The following is a 22,421-nucleotide window of genomic DNA, read 5'->3' on the forward strand; positions in this document are numbered from 1 at the left end:
GCAAAAGGTGAGGCCTTTGGAAAGGACTGATATTTCTGTGGAACTAAGGCTTCTGGAGGAAAGGTTCATGATTGTGTTGTGGGTCTGTTTAGGTTCTGGGTTATGTGTGGTGGTGGGAGGGAGTTTTGGAGGGTGGGGTAAGTGTAGTAGATCTGCGAGACAGGGTTTGTCAGCTATGAGGGGACGTGGGGGAGGTTTGGAGGTTGTTGTAGAGGAGGTGGGAGTAGGAAATGAGAAGGATGGAGAGCTTTTTGAGGTGCAGTTGTATACATTGCTCAAGTTCCTGCAGGGCAAGAGTTTCAATGTGTTACGGGTTCCATGAATTTGGAATTACATAGCAGCAGAATTTTGGGGATGGAGAGAAAGTACTGCAAGAAGGATTGGGCGTGGTTGATATGGTTTTGCAGGACTATGTTGGTAAGGGCTAAGGATTGGTGGAATCTGAACAGGTGGAGGTCACTGTGGAAGGACGGGTGGCAACCAGAGATGGGTAATTTAATGGTAAGCCCATTAGGAGGGATTTCATGAACCATGCAAAAATGCAGGAACAGTATGTGGGACTGGGATCTGGCTAATGACAAGGAAACTTTTCTGTACTGATGCAGATGGAAGGAGCAAGGATCCAGGTGGTGCAAAAAATGTGAAAAATTGCGTAAAAAGTGGAATTACATCTGAAAAATTACGCAAAAATACACCCAAATATGTGTGAAAAATCATGTAAAGGTCGAAATGGATGCAAAAGGGGTAAAAACGAGATGAAATCTGCATAAGACGACAATAGCGGAAGGCGAAAACTCACTAAAATTGGTGAGTAGTCACAAGGATCAAAGTAGAGAATAACCAATAACTAAAAAAATATATGTACATTACTGTGGGCAGCAGGTCTCCCACCACCTCCCAAAGTCCCACAGTCCAGCCACAGAGGAGCATTCCCCTCGTAACTCAGTACCATCCGAGACTGGAGCAACTGAATTACATTCTCCGCCAGGGTTTCGATTACCTCTTGTTGTGCCCTGAAAGGAGAAATGTCCTGCCCATTATCCTTCCCACCACTCCTACAGTGGTATTCCACCAACCTACACAAATACTCGTCCATCCCTACACAACCCCTGCTCCCAATCCCTTACCTCATGCCTCATATCCCTGTAATAGACCTAGATGCAAGACCTGTCCCCTACATCCTCCTACCACCACCTATTCCAGTCTGGTCACTAACATCACCTATCCCATCAAAGGCAGGGGTACCTGTGAAACCAGTCATGTGATTCATCAAATAAGCTGCAACCACTGTGCTGCATTCTATGTAGTCATGACAACCAACAAGCTGTCTGTCCACATGAATGGCCACCAACAAACTGTGGCCAAGAAACAAGTGGACCACTCTGTTGCTGAACACACTGCCGAACATGATATCCCTCATCTCAACGACTACTTCACAGCATGTGCCATATGGATCCTTCCCACCAACACCAGCTTTTATGAATTTTACACGTGGGAACATTCCCTGCAATACATACTACGTTCCTGTAACCCTCCTGGCCCTAACCTTCATTAGTCACTGTCCTCACTGATCCAGCTCCCTCCCTGTTCCCATTCCAGCACTACACAGTCATAATTTCACCGCCACACCCAGTCTTTTAATTTCTTTATATTTATCTCCTTTCTGTTACTCCCGCCTCCCGACGTTCTCTCCTGCCCTCCACCTAAACTGCAGCACTTCACTGTCCACCAACCCCACCATACTATCTCTCTCCCTCCCCACTGCAGCCTCCTCCTTACACCCACCCAGTTTCCACTCCCATCATGCACTGGTGCTGCTACTCGCAGTGTGGTTTCAGTTGTCTTGAGACTGCAGGCGTTTGTGCAAGTTGGGTTTGCATGAGTGTGTGTGTGCCTATGTGTCTATTGCTGACAAAGGTCTTAATGGCCAAAAGCTATAATTGTGTGAATATTTTTGTTGTGCCAATTGTGACTGAGCATCTCCACTATATGGTGAGTAGCAACTTTCCTCTATAATATTGTTAAGTTTTACTACTGAAATTGCACATGTTGTAAAACCTATTGTATCCTGTGTCAAGATGAGAGAAACACAAAATGGTAGGGGGCTTTTAACTTTTGGCAGTTCAAACCAGTGGTGAATAATCATACCCCCTAGGAAATGGCAGAAGGGGTGGGAAGGAGCAGCAGGTGCACTCAGTGTGTGTGGCCATGGACCTCGTTCAAAATGTTAAAAAGGCTATTCTGCCAGCGTACAAGCAACTGCAGACTGGTGCACATTGGAACAAGTGATGCCTGTCAATGGTCTCCAAGGTTATACTTGGATCATTCCAGCAACTAGCAGAGAAGGTTGACAAGAGCATCTTTGCACACATAGTTCCAAGAAAGCTCACAATTTGCAGCATTGCCCCAGTACTAAATTGTGGTCTCCTGGTTCTGAGCCATGTGGAAGCACTGAATTCTAGATTTTGAAGGTTCTGTGAGAAGCTAGGCTGTGACTTCCTGGAGTTGGGCCATAGGGTTCAGAACTATAGGGTATCCCTAAATGGGTCAGATTTGCTCTACACATCAGAGGCTTGCAAGATAACAGGAGATAGGCCAAACAGACTACGTGTACGATTTGCTTAAGTTGCAGGCCTGTAGTTTGTGATACATTTTTAGTGATGAATTGTGCAATACATTTGGATCATTAAAAAATCACCACTCACTTCAATTTGAGGGCAATTTTTTCAATGTACATAATCACAATATTTCATTGTTAAATTCCATCATTATATTATCAAATTTTTGACTAAATAAACAACAACAGCAAGAAATAGGTTATAACTGTGTTAATTAGCATTGGTTTTCATTTTCTCTTGTCTATTAAGTACAGGCTGAAGAGTTGGAAATTAACAAAACTCTATTTGAAAGTTAAAAATGGTAATTTATTGTTCATTAGATACATGTAAAGAGGAGGTCTTGACAAGAAAATGTAAACAAACTATGTATTTCACAAACATGCCATTTTAACTGAAAATATACTCTGAGAAAATAAAAATATACGTATTTTTTGCTACATTTAGTTAGCCACTCTAAATATATATTTATATTCATAAAAGATTCTTATTGTTTAGAAAATTGTTTCTAATTCCAGAAAACTGTTTTTCTGGGACATTCTCATGTCAAAACCATAGCTGTGTCCAAATGTATATCAGTTTTTTAGAAGATATCAAACACACAATATGTTTGTTAGTTGTTTCAAATATTGTACTGTCTTTCTGAGCTCTTTTGCTATGTTATGTTTTGATGAGGAAGAAGTATTTTGTCCAATATTATTTTGTGAATAATGAGGATTATATGAAGTGTTTATACACTCTAAGAAGAAGAAAATGAAAGAGAAAGAAAGAGAAAGAGAAAGAGAGAGAGAGAGAGAGAGAGAGAGAGAGAGAGAGAGAGAGAGAGAGAGAAGAAATAAACCACCCGATAAACCACCCGATAAACCACCAAGGACTTATTTGAATGGGATGGAAATCAATAAATGTAATGTACATGTACAGACAAACAAATGATTACAATTTCAGAAAATCTGGATGATTTATTCAAGAGAAAGAGCTACACAAAGAAAACAGGCCATTAATGCATTGGTCCATCTGTGGCCCTTATGCAAGGGCATTATTTTGTTGAAAAGTAAGTCCAGGATGGCTTGCCATGAAAGGCAACAAAACTGAGCATAGAATATCACTGACATACTACTGTGTTGTGAGGATGCCATGGATGATAAATGGATCCTGCTATATAAAGAAATGGCACCCCAGACCATCACTTATGGTTGTTGGGCCATATGGTGGGTGAGTCAGGTTGGTTTCCCTTCATTGTCCGGGGCATCTCCAACATGTCTTCACTGGTGGTCACTTGGGCTCAGTTTGAAATGTGACTCATTTCAAAGACAATTCTACTCCAGTCAATGAGATACCAATCCAAAGACATATCTGGAGATGCCCTGGACAGCAATGGGATACCAACCTGACTGTTACCCACCATATGGCCTAACCGTCAGAGTCTGGGGTGCCATTTCTTTTCATAGCAGGACCCTTTTGGTTGTGATCTGCAGCACCCTTACAGCACAATGCTATGTTGACAATACACTATGCACCATTTTCTTTTCCTTCGAGGACAACCATCCTGGGCTTACATTTCAGCAAGACAGTGCCCACCGAAACACAGCAAGAGTTTCTACTGCTTGTCTTCATGCTTGTCAAACCCTACTTTGGCCAGCAAGGTCATTGGATCTTTCCCCAATAGAGAATGTCTGGAGCATTATGGGCAGTGTTCTCCAACCAACTTGGGATTCTGACAGTTTAATGCACGTATTGGATAGAACCAATTTGATGCACTTATTGGATAGAATTTGACATGATGTTACTCAGGAGGACATCATAGAACTTTTTGAATCAGTGTCAAACTGAATAACTCCTTTCATGAAACTTCCTGGCAGATTAAAACTGTGTGCCCGACCGAGACTTGAACTTGGGACCCTTGCCTTTCATGGGCAAGTGCTCTACCATCTGAGCTACCCAAGCTCATCACAGCTTTACTTCTGCCAGTACCTTGTCCCCTACCTTCCAAACTTTACAGAAGCCATCCTGCAAACCTTGCAGAACTAGCACTTCTGAAAGAAAGGATATTGTGGAGACTTGGCTTAGCCACAGCCTGGGGGATGTTTCCAGAATGAGATTTTCACTCTGCAGCGGAGTGTGCGCTGATACGAAACTTCCTGGCAGATTAAAACTGTGTGCCAGACCGAGACTCCAACTTGGGACCTTTGCCTTTTGCGGGCAAGTGCTCTACCACTCCGTTGCAGAGTGAAAATCTCATTCTAACTACTTTTATATTGACTAGAGGTGGACCAGCACATTATTGACTTGCTCAATATGTGAAACTCTTTATCTTGAATAAATTATCCAATTTTTCTGAAATTGGAATCACTTGTTTGTTTGTATATGCACATCACATCTTGATTTCCATTCCATTTGGATAATTCTGTTGTAGTGTACTGTTCATTTTTGAGTGTATTTGTTGACTCTTCTAGGAACGAACATTTTTAGAACTTTAACAGTAAACCACTACATGATGCAGAATGCCTCTTGTGCAGCATTTTCCACTGGAGTTGGTTGATCGTCTATGTGACTCTTCTGTGCTTACTAAATGAAACTGTAATGAAACTCACTGCTTTTATTTGTATCTTCTCTATTGCCTGTATCAGTCATATTTGACATGGATGCTATACTGACAAGCAATATACAAGTACTTGTTGGACAAGTGATTTGTAAGTTGCTTCATTTGTTGATGGACTACACTTCTTGATGATTCTTTGAAGAAATCACAATCTGGCATCTGTCCTGCTTGCAGTTAATTTCAAGTGGTTCTTCCATTTCAAATTGCTTTGTATGTATGATCCCAGATATTTTATGGAAATAATTGCTTCCAGTGATTATTCTGCAACTGTGTGATCAGAGAACAAAGTGTCTTTCTGTCTACGAATTTGCAAAACATTACGTTTGTTTATGTTCAGGTCAACTGCCAGTCCTTGCACCAAGTGTCAATCCTCTGCTGGTCTTCCTGTATTTTGGTACAATTTTCCCACATCACATCTTCTCTGTATACAGTGGCCTCATCCACGAAAAGCCTCATGGAACTTCCAACATTACTTACTAGGTCATTAATATATATCATAGAAAGTAATTGTCCTATAACACTCTCCTCGGGCATGCCCAAACTAACTTTCATGTCTGCAACAGGTGGAACACATCTTGCAGTTGACCACTGACGTGAGGCACACTAGTGGCAAACAAAACATAGTGGTGGACTTCTACTCATGCTGTTCTGGTAATGTGCAAGCTGTTCCATGGAAACAAGTTGCAGAGCAACAACAGGCAGACAGTAACCTGCAACAATTCACTGAGCAGCAAAATTCCACACTCAACCTAATACTAGTTCACACAACTGAACTACAAGAAATGTTGTGGTGCAACATGGCCCACAACATGCTGCACCCATACATACTACAAGAGTTTCAGCATCAGACATTCAAGGTCTTCCATAAAATGACACATCCTGGTGTCCAGGTGACAGTCAAACTGGTCACCAAGGAGGTTATTCAGCCAGGCATCAAGAAGGATTGCTGTCAGTGAGTGTAATCCTGTGAGAGCTGTCAGTGGAGCAAGATTGGCAGGCATCTCTCAGCACTGTTAGGTATCATCATCACATGAATAGCACATTTTTTGCATGTGCATGTGGACCAGGCAGGACTGCTTTCAAGCTCCAGCCAATACAACCACTTACTGACCATCACAGAAAGATTCATGTGCCTTTCCCATCACAGCCATGGGAGCAGGAACTGTTCCAGAGGCCTGATAATGAACTTGATCACGAAAATTTAGATTCACCGAAGTATAACAACTTATTGTGGGAGGAAATTTCAGTCTCAGTTTTTCCACAAACTCCTATGTCAACGCGTCTGCAATTGTGTCAGGTCCACCAACTACCATCCCACAAGCAACACAGAATCTTAAAATGGGCTCCGATGTGCAGCAAATTCCATTGGGCTGAATCACTGCTGTTAGATGTGGTTAGGTTAAAAATGACCTGCACTGCTCCACAGCATAACTGTTGTATGGGGAACAATTACAACTTCCTGCCGAACTCCTTTCTGTTAACCGCAATATCTTCCAATTGCAAAGGCCACAACTGAGATCAATCAGCAACTACAAAGAAGAATGCCACAAGCATGTCCCATGGCACTGTAGAATCACAGAGACAATGAGGTCTTCATACACAAGATACTTCAGACATTGCAAGACAGAGCGAGGTCACACAGTGGTTAGCACACTGTACTTGCATTCAGGAAGGATGACAGTTCAAACCTGTGCTCAGACTTCCTTATTTAGGTTTTCCATGATTTACCTAAATCACTGCAAGCAAATTCTGGTATGATTCCTTTGAAAGGGCATGGCCAATTTCCTTCTTTGATGACCTCGCTGTTTGGTCCCCTTCCCCAAATTAACCAACCAACCAGACATTGCAAGTCTGTCTGAGATACAACAGCAAATGGTCTTTCCTAAGGCTACTGTACACTGGACCCTACAATGTTCTCTAGAGAGATGTACACACCGTCAAAATGGAACAGAATGGCAAAGATGAGGCAGTGTCAATTGAACGCCACAAAATGGCACATGTGGAGAGATCAAGTATGATCCAGTCACTTACAGTCAAGGCCCACCAGCATGAGAGTATACATGAGACCTCAGCCTCAGACAAAAAGGAAGAAGCTGCAGCTACACTGAATCAGTGGAGGCTGCAGACACAATCACCAACACACAATCAGTGGCCACATGAGCTGAAGAACAGTACAGGCATGAAGTGCCCACTGAGCAGAGTCAACACATCATAAATTTTTATTTGTGAAAAAATGACGACTGAAAACAGGATCCTTGCACAGATCCCAGAATCCTTGCAATGAGTCCACTATGTCAGTTAAAAACTGCATTTACACCTCAGACTTGATAACATGTGCGTAAGTACAGTAATTTTGAATCTCTGGACCTCAGTAAAGGATAGTGATATAAAAAAAAGGTTTCAGGGTTCCCTGAAAACATCGTCTTAACAGCATATGATAAAAATTTTGACTGTATGCCATGAATAGAAATTATAGAAGTACCCTTTCCCACAATTGGTACTTTTAACACCCAAAAATCATGGTTTTTCAAGTGTATCTTGATAATAGATAAGATTTTTCAAAAATGGAAAAATAGAATTTCTTGATGAATGTCTAAAGAATGTACAGTTAAAATTTGAGGTATTTGCTATGGTTAGTCACTTAGATAATTGTAACCTTTTTTTTTGCAATTTTCTGAAAAAGAAGGGTAAATTTGAAAGCCTCCATCTCGGAAACGGATAATGATACTGAAAAAAGTTTTGACATTCCCTGAGAAGGTCATCTTAAGCACATACACTAAGGATTCTGCTGATCTCTCATGAACAGAAATTATAGAAGTGGGAATCACAGCAATTGGTACTTTTCATGGTGCTCTTATAAACCGCCTAAGGTTAACCCTAGATCACACCTAATGCACAAGAACCAAACCAAGTAATTTGCTCAATTTGTCTGGGCTGGAGGAAGTGTGTAAAGCTTGAATTTTGATCCAGTACTGTAGGATAGCTACAGTATGCTCATTCTTCCAACAGTATACAAATGTTTGATAAGGCAAGATCTACCCATAACACTTGATCCCTTATCTCTGACCCTCTCAAAAATAGCATTTTCATGTGGATTTTTGGAACATGTTGGTATTGTGTACTGTTGTGGACAGACAGATTTGAACATTATGAATCGCCTAACAGAAAGCAATATTGACAAACAGTCAGTATGGATTCAGAAAACAACATTCTTATGAAACACAACTGGCTATTTATTCATAAGAAGAAATGAGTGCTTTGGACAGAGGATCTAAAATTGATTCCATATTTCTACATTTCCAGAACACTTTGACATTGTTCCTCACAAGCAGCTTCTAATCAAATCGTGTGCCTATTGAGTATTATCACAATTGTGTGACTAGTATCATGATTTCCTATCAGAATGGTCACATTTTATTGCAACTAATGGAAGTTCATCAAGTAAGACAGAAGTGATATCTGGTGTTCACCAATGAAGTGTTATACATCCTCTGCTGCTCCTAATGTATGAGGTCTGCTCAAAAAATCCCAGAACATTTGTAATTTCACACCAGTGGTGCATTGGAGTGAAATGCAGTTGGCATCCCTGCACATGCCTGTGTTTAATGTGTGACTGCCAGAAGTTTCACTGCTGTATGTCTGTTGGTTATTGTTCAGTGCTGTACTGAGTACAGTTTGCGAATTTTGAAATGGTAGAGTTAGAGGGGCATTGCATCTGCATTAAATTTTGTGTGAAACTCAAGGAAACCTTTACAGAGACACATAAAATTATGCAGGAGGCATATGATGATGAATGCTTAAGCTGTACTTGGTGTTACAAATGGTTCACATGGTTTAAAAATGGCCAGATGGAAGTTAAAGATGGCCCTCGTACAGGATGCCCTTCGATGTCTAGCTATGTTGCTCATTATCGGGTACATCAATGAAATTGTGCATGTCAATTGCAGACTGACTGTTCCAGAGATTGTAGAAGAATGTAACATTTTAGTTGAATCATGTCATAACATCCTGACACAGCATCTGGGAATGCATCACGTTGCTGTCAAGTTCAGTCCACAGCTCGAAAGTCAAGACCAGAAAGACCTTCACCTCACAATCTGTGTAGACCTTTTGGATCATGCAAATTAGAACTAGATGTTCCTTAACAGAATCTTCACAATAGGTCAGGAGAGGTTCTCCAAGACCAAAAAATGCTCATCAGGTCAGGTCAAATGTCAAAGCCATGCTGATAGTTTGCTTTGACTTTGAAGAAGTAGTTCATCATGAATTTGTGCTGCAGGGACAAACTGATGGCACTATTGGAATGTGTTGTGATATCTGTGAGAAAATGTTAGAAGGGAAGGGCCTGAATAATGCACCTGCACTTTCATCCCTGTTGGTGAACAACTATTGCACAAGAAACAAAATAACTGTGCTGCCTCCTACTCCACACTCTCCAGACCTGGGCCTTGTGGACTTTTTTTTATTTCCAAAGTTGAAATCCCATTGAAAGGAGGGAGATTTGCAATGATAGATGATATAAAAGAAAACTTTCAGACAGCACTTCACACAGTCCAGCAAGAGGCATACCAATACTACTTCTGGAAATGGAAATGGTGTTGGGAGCAATGTACCAATTGTGGAGGAGAGTATTTTGAAGGTGATAATGCACAATAAAAAGGTTAGTATAGAAAAATTGTGTGGACGAAGTTCTGGAATTTTTCGAACAGATCTCACATATAAACAAGTTATGAGACATTTTGAGCAGCCCTCTGAAGAGTCTGCAGATGATGCTACATTGACTGTATAGTAACAATAAAATGTGTGAAGTCATCCATAGGAGTACTGAAGATTGGGTTTTATAGGCAGAGCACTTAGAAACTCCAATATATCCACTAAAGAGATTGCTTACAATACTCTTCTGTCTACCAACAGCCTTGGCACAGCAATAACATCAGTTCCTGTCAGATCATTGAACAGTAACACCAGTTCCTGTAAGTTTGAAGTGCTGTCGGGCTCAGCTAACACAAGGATGGAAGACCGTCTGGTCTGCTGAGTGCTGTTGGCAAGCAGGTTGCATTCAGCACTTGTGAAGCAAATTGAGGAGCTACTTGACTAAGAAGTAGCTGCTCCATTCACAAAAACTGAAAAAGGCCAGGAGAGCAGTGTGCTGACCACATGCCCCTCCATATTTGCATCCCAGTGTTGCCTGAGGCTGAGGATATCATGGCAGTCGCTCAGTACCATTACGATCTGCCGAGACCTGTACAGACAGAGTTTAGTCTAGTTTTTTACCCTTTTGTGTACTATTCTGGAATAACGATGTGCAGTATGGGATTCTTACCAGATAGAGTTGATGGAGGACATTGGAAAAGTTCAAAGACGTGCATCTGTATTAACCAAATAATACATGAAACCGGTCCAAGTAATACAAATAGGCTTTATTCATAAACCTCTGAACAATAATGGAAATGAGCCTCATGTGATTCCAAATGTAAAAAGACAAAAGAATCATACAGAAGGTGCAACGTAAGTGATACACATAACAACTGACATGAGTGGTACAAACTACAAGAACATAGCGAGAGTAAGTGAGCAGTGCTCTGTGCATATATACATGTGAGTCGCCAGCAGATGGTGCAGCAGAGGCCATGTCACATGCACACTTCCAATAGGCAGCCTCTAGTGGCCGGTCTATGCTGTTACAGTTGGTGATTGATTCAAATATATACATGCAGTAACACTATACTCGGTGCACTCACACTCACCCACACAAGCAGCAGGATACAGCTTAATCATTAAAACAGAGGCATTTATTGTGGCAGTGAGGTCTTTTCACAAAATTTAAGTCATCCACTTTCTCCTTCGAATTAAAAACATTTTATTGACTCCCACCTACATTGGGAAAAATGACCATCATACTAAAATAAGAGACTCTCACTCAGGAAGATTTAATTGTTCATTTTTCCAATGTACTATTTGAGAGTGGAGCAGTAGAGAAATAATCTCATGCTGTTTGAGAGTAGCTTTCCATTAGAACACACTAAACAGGGTACTAGCAGTAATAGGCAGCCCGGGTGGCTGACTAGTGAGATAAGGATAGAGCGTAGAACAAAGCGGGAATTATATCAAAATGTTAGAAGTAGTCACAATCGAGCTACAGTAGCCCATTACAGACAGTATTGTGAGGTGCTTAAAAATGTCATTAGGAAGGCAAAGAATATGTGGTATGCAAATAGAATAGCTAATTCGCAGGATAAAATTAAAACCATATGGTCAGTTGTGAAGGAAGTGTCTGGCTGGCAGCACAAGGTCGCTGATATAAAGTCAGTTCATAGTAAAAATATTTCTGTTACTGACAAATCAGATATATGTACCACATTTAACAATCATTTTCTGAGCATTGCTGGTGAATTAAATAAAAATTTAGTTTCTACAGGGAATCATATAACTTTCTTGGCAAATGCCTTTCCAAGATAGATGTCTGAAACACTCCTCTGTGATACAGATGATGGGGAGATTGAGTCAACAATTAAATCACTGAAGACTAAGGACTCTCATGGTTGTGATGGAGTGCCTAGCAGAATATTAAAGTACTGTGCTGCACATGTTAGTCCTGTATTTAGCCATATTTGTAATTTTACCTTTACAAATGGTCAGTTTCCTGAACGATTAAAGTACTGAGTAGTAGAGCTGCTTTATAAAAAGAGAGAAATGGATAATGAAGATAATTTTAGACCTATTTCTATGTCATCAGTGTTTTCTAAAGTTATTGAAAGGGCTGTGATGTAAGGATAATTGATCATTTTATATCAACGATTTGCTATCAAATGTACAATTTGGCTTTAGAAGTTGTTTAACAATTGAAAATGCTATATTCACTTTTTTCTGTGAGGTACTGGATGGGTTAAACAAAAGGTTTTGAATGCTAGGTATAATTTTTGATTTAACTAAGGTGTTTGATTGTGTTGACCACAAAATATTGCTCCAGAAGTTGAACAACTATGTAATATGGGGAGTATCTCCCAATTGGTTCACTTCTTACTTTAGCAACAGATAGAAAATGTTGAGAATGGCTGTGATGTCTGTGACGTGGGGTATGGTGGGATATGGTCAAGTGGGAGGAGGGGGGGAGGGGGGGGGGAGAATGTCCCAGGGATCAGTGATGGGACCACTCCTGTTCCTTTTTATATAAGTGATATGCCCACTAGTATCACGAGTAACTCTAAAATATTTCTGTTTGCTGATGAGACTAGCTTGGTAGTAAAGGATGTCGTATGTAACATTGGTTCAGTTTCAAACAGTGCAGTTCATGACCTAGTTCATGGCTTGTAGAAAATAAATAATGCTAAACCACGGTAAGACTCAGTTTTTACAGTTTCTAACACAAAATTCAACAAAACCTGACATTTTAATTTCACAGAATGCGCATACGATTAGTGAAGCTGAACAGTTCAAATTTCTAGGTGCTCAGATAGACTGTCGTGAAAAGCCCACGTTCAGGATCTTGTTCAAAGACTTAATGCTGCTATTTTTACTATTCTATTGGTATCTGAAGTGAGTGATCGTTCAACACAAAAATTAGTCTACTTTGCTTATTTTCATTCGATTATGTCATATGGTATTATATTTTAGGGTAACTCTTCCCATTCTAAAAGGATATTTTTGGCTCAGGAATGGGCAGTTCGGGCAATAAGTGGGGTAAGTTCACGAACCTCTTGTCGACCCCTGACCTGCCAGAATGGGTGAAGAGGGAGACTCCACAAAAAAAGTTCCATGTCATAAGATACTATCAAGAATTTTAGCTTTTATTGTGTTATCCTGCTCTAGATTATATGATCCTCTGGGGAAGCAGTTCATCTTAGGCCTACTGCCAGGAACATAGGTGCTCCAACGTGCTGTGTAACAAAACACCTCACTTCACTGTTGAGTCCACAAGTTTGAGTGATTCTTGACATTTTAATAAGTTTTGACATGGTCCCTTCCTTCACTCATATTTCTCTATCATATTCATTATGGTTAACTGAGATTAGGTTTGGTGTTGAATGAACCAACTTGTTTTGACACATGTTTGCTTTAACTTACTTTTTTGAGATCCATACATAAATCAAGAAAAACTGAATCTTTATAGGATCAATTTTTGTTCATTTGTCTGTCTGTTTGTCCGTCTGTTAAGACATATTCTTCTCATGAATGGGTGGGCATATGAAGTTGAAATCTATCTCGTATACTAACGCCTATAGTCTCCTGATGGCATAAAAAATTTAAGTTTCAAATCAGTGCAATCAAAAGATATGACTAGTTATGTCACATACATTGATACTCACAAATTCACTCATCAAAACTTATAGGGTACTATCTGTTACCCTAAAACCACAAAAATTAACAAGAAACAAGGTGACACAGTACAAGTGAATGATAAATCCAAAAATTAGTAAACTGTAATTACACCACATAAAAAATTGTTTTCGCCATTACAAAATCACATTGCACTCATAATTTGTCAAAAATCTCAGGAAATATTGTAAGGATTTTGATCTGGTTCTCAGTAACAGGTACAGTGACCCATGAGGAAGGTTTGTGTACATAATTTATAAATATTTCATGCTAAATGGCCAAGTTATGATGAAATGAAATCCCCTGCTGTTGTGAAAATGATACCTTTGCCATCTAGTAGTGACAGGCATAAGGCCACCCAATTATCATACTGACAGTGTATGTCTGTGACACATACGGCATCCATAATGTTTCAAAGGAAAGTAATACTGGTAATGATGCAGGACAGCATTTCCATAGTTTGAGATGAGGTTCCAGTATCCCATAACAATTTGATATTTGCCTAACAACGGTAGCTTTATGGCTAGCTGTACTGTTTTCTTCTCTGGAGACTTCCATCAAATTTTACCAGTAATTGCAAAAGTGATGAAAGCAGATGGAGTTGATATGTCTGCAATTGCCAGTTAGCATAGCATGTTAATATATCTTCAAAATTAATAAAATAAAATATGAAAAAATTACAATAGCAAATGTGAAATTACACAAAAATATTTAAACTTAAAATTAAAAAACTCTTGAAAGTTCTGGAATTCTCAGGATGTGATACTGATAACAGGTGAAGATCATCCAGTTTCTCAGTTCCCAGTAATGATGGTCCACCTACATACATAATGAAGTTTGTATGGAACCCTCAGAGCACAAGTCCTTTTTGCAGTGGACTGTTAAGGCAGCCAGTCCACAGTGAAGTAGCCGAAAGGGCACGCGTCAACTCACGCCTTCTGGCGTTAAGTCTGGAACAAGATTCATAATGAATGTGATAAAGAAAAGAACGTAGCTACTAGAACACTTAACTTTTATATTGTCCTTTGGTATACAGCATTCTGGATGATAGAAGTGAGACTCTATCTTGAGGTACATGCAACGTTACAAATGGTTAATGGCGCCTTGCTAGGTCGTAGCCATTAACTTAGCTGAAGGCTATTCTAACTGTCTCTCGGCAAATGAGAGCAAGGCTTCGTACGTGTAGTCGCTAGCAATGTCGTCGTACAACTAGGGACGAGTGCTAGTCCATCTCTCGAGACCTGCCTTGTGGTGGCGCTCGGTCTGCGATCACTCAGTGGCGACACGCGGGTCCAACATGTACTAATGGACCGCGGCCGATTTAAGCTACCACCTAGCAAGTGTGGTGTCTGGCGGTGACACCACACTTTTTGTATCTATATGGATTTTTATTCAGTGACCAGTTTTATAAGCAGACAGGTGACACTGTGATGGGGAGACCTTTGTCACTGCTGCTAATATTTTTTGTAAGATTTTGAGAAAGATGCCCTGGAATTGGCAACATAAAAACCTATCAGCTTTTTTCCATGTGTAGATAACACTTCTCTCATTGAGTCTCATGGCAGTGAGATTTTGTAAAGCTATTTAGAAAATCTAAATTCAATCCTACCAAACATTTGCTTCATTGGGAATATAGAAAAGGATGGCTGCTTGCCCTTCATTGATGTGTTGGTCAGGAGGGAGGATGATGGTATTTTGGCCATGTCATTGATAGGAAGCCATTTAATACTGATTTCGTATCTTCAGGCTCACTGTAATAACCATGTCTCAGTGTGATGATGTACTTTCTACCATAGTTCATAGGAAACATGTAATTTTAGACCCTGAAAGTGCCAACTGAGATATCCAGCCTTCAGTTACCTTTTTTCAGAATGGGGATATTGAGAGACAGAACAGACATACATAGCATTACAAAGTAACTTTGAATTGGGTGGGCAATGAGAATGAGGCAGTGTCTAAGCCAAAAGCTATTTTGCCTTTTGCAGGTAGTATTTTTAACAGAACTGGTTATATTCTGAAGAAATATGGAGTGAAGTGAGTTTTTTGATCACTGTCTATGATTAAAGCCCTTCTTAGGATCTGTAAAGGATGATTAATCTTCATTTGTATTAGGTGAGTGTCTACCTTATTCCCTGCAGTTCTGGCATGCCATATATTGGTCAGACCAATAGGACTTCGAAGGAGTATTATATGAAGCATACACATTTACAAAATCTAGAAAAAACTGACATTCCAAGACACTGCCTTAGTACTGGTCAGCCTATGGACCATAACAACACAGAGATTCTAGTGTGCAATTCCAGTTACTGGGATGGCTTTGAGATTGCACTAGCATATGACCTTATGAATAGATACAGAAGATTTTGCCTAAATTCAGCTTGGAATTCTACTCCCTCACCAGTTAAACAACAGTGGGACAGAGTTAGAAATACATGTTCATCTGCTGTTGGTCAATGTTTCACAATCAATAAAGTCTGCTGTTAGTCATCTTTAGTTGCATGGTGGCACTAGTTGTTTACTATGTGTGTTGTCTTTTTGTATACATGACCTTTTTGTTTCCACATCAATGCAGCACCACCCACCAGGGGTTTAAAACACTATGCATAGCTGTGCAGAAAACCTGTCCTTCTGGAGGATTTTTGGTACCTCCCCAGGGCAAGGAACGGAGTATGACACCACAAAATACCTTCTTTAAGTCAGTAAAGCAGAGAAATCTACAACAAGGTATTTACAACTTTAAAATAATCCACCAGAATGTACAGGGCTTGGGCAAGAAATATGAACAATTAGACGTGTTTGTAAATGAAACTATGCCTGATGTGCTTCGTATTAGTGAACACTGGCTATCTGATGCCAAATTAGAACTTTGTAAACCTCTAAACATGGTACTAGCTAATAAGATTTGCAGATCTACTATCAGAGGTGGGGGTGTATCAATGTATGTTAAGAGCACATTTGATTTTAATTCTGTAAATGTAAGTAAATATTCATTAGAAGGGACAACTGAATTATGTGAAGCATGTATAAAAATACCAAATGATGAAATTTATGTTATATGTTTATATAGACCACCAGGTGGAAACTTCGAAGTTTTCTTAACAATGTTTTGTGACATGATAGAGAATGTTTTTATATCACACCTGAACAAGTTAGTAATTATAGGAGATTTCAACATAAATGTATTAGCAGATAAGTTACACACTAGACTATTCAAGAATACTCTGCTTGAATATAATGTAAGATACCTGATAAACACTGCAACCAGGGAGACTGAGACATGCCAGTCTGCAATGGATAACATAATCACTGGTATTCATCTTTATGATCTTACATCTTCTGTTATTATAAGTGCTTTGTCAGACCACCATGCAGTAGAACTAAGTGTGCACATAAAAAAGGTTCCTACACACAGTTGCTATAGATATATTAGGGTGAATACAGACCAAAATATAACTCAGTTGAATAATATGCTAAGGAATGTGGATTGGAACAGTGTTCTAATGACACTTCATAGTTATGGCAAATTCTCAAGTGAACTATTCTACATTCTTAACCAAGCCTGCCCATTAATAAAAAAGAGAATTCAGTCACATGCTGTAACCCGAAACTGGATATCAAGTTCAGTCACTGAGGCTAGAGAAAAACTAAGATGGTATGAGTATGCTATGTTAAATGACTTGAGCAATAAAAAATTAAAAGAAGAATTCAAAAAGTACCAGAAATACTATGTAGACCTCCAAATTTCAGAAAAACAGAAACATTTTAAAAGTGTCATTCAGAACTCAAATAATATCTCCAAAACATCATGGTCACTAGTAAATAGAGAAATAGGTAAATCTGGGAACCATACTACTGAAAATCACTTGCTGATAAACGGCACAATAGAAACTGATCAGAATAAGATAGCAGATCTATTTAACAATTACTTTGCTTCTGTTGGCTCCAGCATAAACAATCAGCTTAAAAATCATAAATACAAATTCAGAGGAACACCAGTGTCAGGAAGTATATTTTTGATGCCAACAAGTAAAGAAGAAATAATTGAAGTAGTGAGTAGCTTAAAGAACTCCCATGCAGCAGGATATGATGGTCTTAGTCTGGACACTCTTAAGAAATGTATACATAAAATTGCATCACCTTGATCAACAGTTATCAATTCTCATATGGAAGATGGTCTATTTCCAGATGAGTTGAAAATTGCCCGAGTTGTGCCTATTTTCAAAAAAGGAAACAGGAATTTAGTAGAAAACTTTCGACCCATTTCTGTTCTTCCAATAATATCCAAAATCTTTGAGAAAGTAATATACATAAGAATCTGGAACTTCCTGGTATGCAAAAAAGTGATTTCTAAGGGGCAGTATGGGTTTGTCAAGGGGTCATCCACCATTACAGCAGCATCAAACTTAATCGAAGGTGTCACTCAAGCAATAGATAACAAAGAACATGTATGTGGCATCTTTCTAGACTTACAAAAAGCGTTTGACTGTGTTGATACGACCATATTGCTGGACAAACTGTGGAACTATGGCATTTGAGGCACAGCCCATAATCTGATGAGGTCCTACTTGACAAATAGGAAGCAGTTTGTGTCTATTAGCACTACAGAGGGAACATACAAATCAAACACCACTGACATAAATTTTGGTATCCCACAGGGGTCAATATTAGGACAACTTCTTTTTATTATCTATGTAAATGATATTCAGTCCATAACAAACCATGCAACAGCTATCTTATATGCAGATGATACCACATTAATATGCAGCAATCCAAGCTATTCACAGCTCGAAGTGGAATCCAATACTGCAGCAGGCTTAATTCTGCAGTATTTTAATGAAAACAAACTAAAATTAAACACAAATAAATCTGTCTATATTGAATTTGATCTTGGGAGGCAAAAAACTCATGAAAACCAAATCTTAATTGGTGACGAATACATTAAAAAACAATACTCGACCAAATTTCTTGGCCTGACACTAGATGCAGAGTTAAACTGGTCTGATCATGTGAATTATATTTGCAGAAAGCTATGTACTACCATATATGTCCTAAGAAAACTGACACCTTTTTGCAACATCACCACTCTGAGGCAAATATATTTTGCACTATTTGAATCTCATCTAAGTTATGGGATAGAGGTATGGGGATCCAACAGTAAAGGTAATATGAAAAGTGTACTTACCTTACAAAAGAAGTCACTTAGAATTATGGGAAAGAAATGTGCCAGGGAGTCCTGCAGAAATTTGTTTAAAGAATTTAAAATACTAACTGTTCATAACCTGTATGTGCTGAAGATAATCATTATGGCAGTAAACAGTAACAAAACACTTAATAAAGAAATACACGATCACAACACTAGAGGTAGAGAGAGACCCCACATCATCTCTCATAGAACAACACATTATGAGAAAAGCCCTCACTATGCAGGCATAAAACTACTGAATTGCTTCCATCCTAATATCTCCAAATTGCCCATTACAAAACTAAAAATGAAATTAAAATTATGGCTCCTAAACAATCCTGTATATTCAATAGATGAGTTTCTAGATTTAGTACATTCGTATGATGGAAGACCATCTATCTAAAAATATATGTAATCTCAGGTCTTAGACTGTGTCACAAACTGTAAATATTTGAATGTCAGATATGAATACTGTTACAAACTGTAGACTCCTTAATCTAAGTATGGCAATAACAACTTTTTTTTCTGTACAGTCCATATATGTAACTCTGTTCTCTCAACTAAATTTAGAAAAAGTTTTGTAGAGAAAAGTGCCAGCCAATAACATGTAACCCTAGTAAGTAAGGCTCTGACTTATCCAGAAGACTGGAACAAAAAAAAAATTTTTTTGTAATCAGTTGATGTTGGATCAAAATAAAATAAATAAATAAATTCTCTCATAGTATTTGTGATTTGAAAATGATGGAATGTCCAAATGTTGAAATATTGGTGACAATCAACAACATTGTCCTCCTGCATTCCTGTAAGTCATTTGAAAATCCTAATAACTTTCACTTAACTTCATAAATTTGTGTTAGCACTCACCTCATTTATAAATGCTCCAACAAGTGATAAGTAAGGTGCTGGGTAAGTAGTAAAAATACCAGCAGTACCAAGGGGACCAGTCACCTGACGATCTCCATGATCAAAATTGTACAAAGCATCTGAAAAAAATATAGCTGTGTGACCATTGTAATTCAAAGGAAACAACAACATTTGATTTTAATACAGACTACACTAACAGAAACAATTATGAGGAACAGCCAATGTTTTGCCAGATTTAAATGCACATATGCATATTCAGGATACCTCACTAATTATTTTAGCTTGCAGGGCTACAAAATTACTCAAGAAAACAATTAAAGAGATATGTAATGTGTTAAAAAATAAAACAATAGAGTGGTAGTATAATAATGACTTATCATTATGATACAAATTATTAAAGTTTTTAACATAGCTGTTACATTGTAGAATGCTGTTCTTTAACTGCAGCCTGTACATGGGGATAAGTCGTTTTATGATACACCAAGCTTTTATGATGTGGCCAGAAAGTCATCTTTTAAGGAAAGGTGATTTTGGTGCTTATTACTGTGGCCTTCAGCCCAAAGACTTGCCTGATGCACCTCTTCTTGCTAATCTCTCCTATGCATCTTCATCTATGCAAAACTACGGCAATCAAGATCCATTTGAATTTGATTACTGACTCTCTCTCTCTCTCTCTCTCTCTCTCTCTCTCTCTCTCTCTCTCTCTCTCACTCTCATCTCTCTCTCTCCACCCCAGTGCTGAATTCACAATCAACCAGTTCCTTCTTTTAGGCATAATGTGCCCTACATTTCTTTTTTTCCTGATTCAGTTTATTACCTCTTCTTTAGTTATCCAATACATTCATCTAATCGTCAAGATTATCCTGCAGTGCCATATTTCAAAAGCTTGTTATAACTTCTTTCAAAGACATCTATTCTTTTCAGTTGATCTACGAAGTCCTAGCTGTCCCTGACAAAATTAAGATGTCATTGGCAAATATGAAAGTTATAATTTCTCCTCTCTGAACTTAAATTTCATTTCCAAAATTCTCCATTTCCAACACAGCTTGCTCAATGTACAGATAGAATAACAATGGGGATGGGTTATAGCCTTGTCTCACTACCTACTCAACCACTGCTTCCCTTTCATATCCTCCAACTCATAAATCCAGTATGGTTTCTGTAGATACCCTTTTTATCCCTATATTTTATATGCAATACCTTCAGAATTTCACAAAGTTTGCTTCAGTCAAATTTTTCAAAAGCCTTTACTAAAAATAAAAATGTCAAACACAAAGTTTGCTCTATGGTAACATACCTCCCGTGATTAGTAACAGGGTCAGTATTGCCTTCTGTGTGTCTTCATTTCTCTGGAACCAAGACTAATAGAAGGGTGGTTTGAAAAGTTCCCAGAGTGGAATATTAAAAAGGTACTTACATCACTGAAACTTTTTCTATTTTTCAGTGTAGTCTCCTTGTAGGTTAGTGCTCTTGGTCCAACAACCTTCCAGTGCCTTGATCCCATCTTGAAAATTAGTTTCCTCCAGGCCTGCAAAATAGTTGTCAACTCTGGCTATCAATTCTTCGTTTGAAGTGACTCATTGTCCACCAAGAAAAATTTTCAGTTTTGGGATGAGGTGAATAAGGTGGGTGTGACAACAATTCATACCATAGTTCATGTAATTTTGCCATGGCGACAGCGCATGTGTGCAGGCGCGCATTGTCTTGATGGAAAATGTCTTTCTTCCTTGCTAAACCTGGCCTTTTTTCACATATCTTTTGTCTCAATTTGTCCAGAAGGTTATCATAGTATTCTCCATCAATTTTTTGCCCGGTGATGACATGACCTTTCCTGTCGAAGGAATTGTCTTAGCTTTCTTTGGTGGCAGAGAATCTGCATGTTTCCAAAGCTCTGATTGTTGTTTAGTCTCTGGGGTATAGTAGTGCACCCAAGTTTCATCTGTGGTCACAAACCAATGCAAAAAATCTTGTTTGTTTCTCCAAAAATGGGCCAAACATTGTTCCAATATGTCCATTCTCATGTGTTTTTGATCCAGCATCAGGAGTCGTGGCACCCATCTTACAGATAATTTTCTCATTTCTAATTCTTCAGTTAAAATGTGATATACCCTTTTGGATGACATCTGGCAAGCATGAGAAATTTCACACACTTTCAACCAGCAATCCTCCATGACCATTTTGTGAACTTCTGCAATGATTTATGGAGCAGTCATACACCTTGGCCGACCACTGCATGGATCATCATCTAAGCTCTGCTGACCAAATTTAAATTCATTTGTCCACTTGGCAACAGTTGAATAAGAAGGAGCAGAGTCCCCCAGTGTATTCTGAAAATCAGAATGAATGTCCTTTGCTTTCATACCTTTCTTTATGACGTACTTAATCACTGCTCAAATCTCAATTTTTTCCATCTCGCAAATTACTAGGTGGTAGCAAAACAGAGCCACATCACCATCACAGCTCTCTTCCAAGATCACTGATGTGGCACATGTTTACGGGCAACTGTCCAGTGAATATTACGTGTACAACTTGTTGTGCTAGCACTGACCTCTCGTGGTGATTCCGAGAACTTTTCAAACCACCCTCGTATTCAATTTCTACAAGCTTTTCCTTTCTTCTGTAAATAATTTGTGTCAGTATTTTGCACTTATGATTTACAAAAGTGATGGTTCGGCAGTATTCAAATGTGTCAGCACCCCTCTTTGGAATTTGAATTGTCACAGTCTTCTTGGAGCTGATGGTATTTTTCCTGCCTCATACTTTGCACACCAAATGTAATACCATCATAGCTGGCTCTCCCAAAGATGTCAATAATTCTGAGGGAATGCCATCTTCTTGAAGTGCC

General features: G+C 38.9%; 1 protein-coding gene across 1 annotated transcript in view; it reads right to left on the reverse strand.

The window, feature by feature from the left end:
• The window catches only part of LOC126259713 (aquaporin-9-like), a 79,272-nt gene extending 59,616 nt beyond the window's left edge, over window positions 1-19,656 (reverse strand). The window contains exon 1 of the mRNA XM_049956688.1: window positions 19,577-19,656. The gene's annotated coding sequence lies outside the window, so the exon portion shown is untranslated. The remainder of the gene's footprint in view (window positions 1-19,576) is intronic.
• Window positions 19,657-22,421: the final 2,765 nt, after the last annotated feature.

This window comes from Schistocerca nitens, chromosome 5, assembly GCF_023898315.1.
Source record: "Schistocerca nitens isolate TAMUIC-IGC-003100 chromosome 5, iqSchNite1.1, whole genome shotgun sequence".
In the NCBI taxonomy this organism is placed as follows: domain Eukaryota; kingdom Metazoa; phylum Arthropoda; class Insecta; order Orthoptera; family Acrididae; genus Schistocerca; species Schistocerca nitens.